Here is a 4,061-nt window from a genome sequence, read left to right on the forward strand (position 1 = left end):
CTGCCCATTTCTCCAAACCCTAAATATTCAGAGACAACTAAAACTATTATTTTCTTACTGATTAAAATTCCATAACTTTGATCAGAAACTCTTTCAATCTCCGCTTTATATAGATAGAAAAGGGATGTGACTAGTTCATTCAAAGATAATTAATATTAATTTTTTCAGTAATTTTCGTTTCAAAAATATAAAATAACAAAAGTCATTAATGTCTGCATTTAATTAATAAATAATGTCATTAATGTAATAAATTAATGTATGCGTTATATTATTTATGTAATATCATTCAATATGTTACACAAAGTTAAAATATAAATCAATGTAACATAAACAACCNTAATTTATTTATTTGTTTATTTATGTAAAATAATAAAATATGCATATTGATTCTCTTTATTATATAATTAATAGTGTAAAACTTTAGTGCACTAGTGCAGAAAGGGCTTTAGACGTATGTTATTTTGGGTTTTTAACATCTATTAACAAATCGACGTTATTACTGGTGACGTCAATGGGACGTCAGATATCCATATAACCGACGTCTACAATGACGTAAGTTAGTGTCATGTTCGACGTCACTAGACGTCGGTATAGACCTAACCCGACGTCTAAAGGCACAATATAGACGACGAACTACTCATTAACCGACGTCTAAAAGCACATAAAGACTTTGAGCATGTCACCAACTGACGTCTATAGACATCGGTCTTTGCTTTAACCGACGTCTAATACAGTCGTTGTGTTTTAGTGGAGTTTTGTTCTTGTCTTTGGATAGCCTAGTGGCATACTCTGCCTTTCCTAGTTTCCCCCGAAAAAAAGCTTGCGTCTTTTGAATTTCTCATGACATTTCGACCCAAAACCGAACCTGGGTTCTTGCTTAGTTCCATTTTCAACCGTAAGAGAGAAAAATTACAGTGAAACGGTAACTACGCAAATGACCCAGGGTCATTTTTGGGTCGAAACGCCACCAGAAATCCAAAAGATGCCGCTTTATCTGGGAGGCAGCTTGTAAAGGAAGAATGTGGTACTACGTTACTCCAAGAAAGGAACAATACAAAGAAAACAAATTTTAATCAGTTGAACCAGAAAATAATCGATGAAAGACTGAACAAAGATTAAACGGTAACCATAAAAAAACACGCACCTGGGATGTAGTGCCGCAAGAGAGAAAAAGGAGAGGAGGAAGACAATGATGTTATCAGAAACAATAATGCAATGCCACAAGAGAGAAAAAGGAGAGGAGCTGCAAGAGAGAGAAAGGAGAGGAGGAAGACGATGATATCAAAAATTGCAATGTCGCGAAGAGTCTGCGGTTTATTTAACATGAAATGGTGTGTCGGTTGCAACAGAAACCGACGTCTATGGGATTATAGACGTCGGTTATCTAACTAATATGACGTCAAAGATAAATTTTAATCTGACGTTTTGAATGCACATTAGACATTGGACACCAGGGGAGCCGACGTCTATTGCGCTGAACCGATTGATGTTTCATTTCCTGTCAGGGAAGTATACGACATTTATCCAGGGCGCCAACGTCTATAACAATATAGACGTCGGGGCTCTGTTACCGGACGTCGAAGTGTCTGCAAGTTTGGTAAACATCATTAATTACAGGCACATAGACGTCGCCCATCGAGAAACTGGCGTTTATATGGCATAAATTGATGTCTTCCCGCCTTCCGGACAAGCCATAGACGTCGGTTTTTTACTACATGACGTCTAAGCGCCTGAGAATCAGGTGAAGAACATTAATTGTAGGCAAGTAGACGTCGGCCCCCCAGAACAACCGACGTCAATGGGGTAGTAAAGTCTTTCTTCTCGCCTACCTCAGGCCATTGGACGTCGGTTTAGGACAGAGCAGACGTCTATTATATCATAGATGTCGTTTTCCCTAGAAATCGACGTCTTGGTGATCAACTTATTTACGGTAATGTCACCGTCCATTAATATACGTCGGACTGTCCTTTAACCGACGTCTTTTGGGTGACGTTAAACAGCGTTTTTACTCTAGAGTGGTGGTCCTGTCTCCACAATCTCTTTTTTTTGCGGATACAACCATCTTATCTATAACTTTTATTATAACTTTTATCTCAAAATGTAATTTTAAATCTGATCTCTTATGTGAATAAGACATATATTTAATATTTCTTTTTTAATATTTTTATTTGTTGTTTATTTTTAATATGTAAAATATTATTTTGATAATATTTTTTATATAATTATTTTTGTTTTATAACTTATTATTATATGTCTAATTTTATCATATAAAGATATTTTATTTACAATAATATATTAATTTAATTTCATTGAAATGAATATTGTTTATCACCATCTAACATACATTGAAATTCAAAAAATGAAATATTTATATTAAATTTAATTTATTATTATTTTAATCTTTTTTCAAGTGATGTATTATAATTTTTATTGGAGTATACAAAAAATTTCATTAGAATATTGAGGAAGGAAATAAATAAACATTTAAAACATTTTTAAATATTTTTTTATAACTTTTTAAAAGTATCTTTTTTTTAGTTTTATTAATCTTGTTTCATTAATGTTTAAAAAATTAATAAATATTTTATTTCTGTGAAATTTTTTTGGTACTCTAATTTGAAATGTATATAATTATAATTTTTTTCTAAATATTTAATATTGAAAAGAATAAAAATGTGTCCTTTTGATATTGAGTATGTGATAATATCATTTTTTTTTGTCGTATTTTTGTATTTGTTTATCAAAATTAATTAATTGATTGTAAGAAAGTGAATATAAACATAGGTACTTTTATATTAGTTAATCGGTGGGAACACAGATTACACAAAAATATTATACTTGTTGAATATAGAAATGGGGTGAATTTTTTCATTACAGATGAGTTTGGAATAATGAAACTTGTTTGTGCTTCTTCACCTCTATACTTGTTGAATATTTATCATCTTTAGTAATATTATTTTCTCATTTACTAACTACCATTATAAAAAAATACATATTACAAAATTATATCAAGGATTAGTTAATATACATAATTATCAAGATATAATTCAATAAATACATATAAGTAGACAAACACAGTAAATTACTCACAATAATATTTTCCAAACGATTCCTATTGAAACAAGTCTCCCAAGATACTAACATCTAATTCATTTTGAGTTTAGGATAGTTATTTACAAAAAGACTATCACAGTGTTGAAACACTAGTACAAAAAATGTTTATAACGATTAAAAAAGGTTTTATATACCGATTCTAGAATCAGTATAAACATAAACAGTACGAAAAGCTTTCACTTTTTATACTAGCCACAACCCTATCTTCACTCACCACCTCGCTCAATCCACCATTACCAATGGTCGCCATCGACTTCACTATTGTTGTTTGCGCACATGCTCCCCAATTTCCGAAAACTTAAAGAATTTATTACCAAAATAGTGTACAAAGAACAAAAAAATTAGAGTCCTTATCTAATTACCTCATTTCCAACATTAAGGAGAAAAGAATCGGAATCCTTATCTCACAACCTCATTTCCAACATCCATGATAAAAGAATCGGAGTCCCTATCTCGCAAACCCCTTTCTAGCATTCAAGAGAAAATAATTGAAGAAGAAAAGAGAGGTGGCACTCTTTAAATCACACTAATGATCATGAGGTTTTTACTCTCCCGTTGTAAGTGAGATGGTCAATCATTATTAACATGGTTCAAGGTTTCAAAAATAAAAGTAAGCTTTTTTAGGAACTCAGAAGTGCACATAGGTTCTTTGTTTTAAAAAAATGAAAGTGATCTTTAGGGTTAACATACAATGCAAGGAAGGAAAAAATGGCCTTGTTTCAATATAACATGTAATCAAGAATGGAATTGAATAGCAAAATAGATTGGCCAAGATGAAAGTCTGCTTTTAGAATTCTCTGATCATGGTATCGCTTGACTTTCTCTTTGTATAGCTTGGAAGGCTTGCAAGCTGTGAGTCTTATTTCTTCCAATTTATGCATCTGAAGCTTCCTGCTTTCTCCAATCGTTTTTGTTTNTAAGGCCTAATATGNCTTATGNTCTAGCTC

The sequence above is a fragment of the Vigna radiata genome, chromosome 1 (assembly GCF_000741045.1).
Source record: "Vigna radiata var. radiata cultivar VC1973A chromosome 1, Vradiata_ver6, whole genome shotgun sequence".
NCBI lineage: Eukaryota > Viridiplantae > Streptophyta > Magnoliopsida > Fabales > Fabaceae > Vigna > Vigna radiata.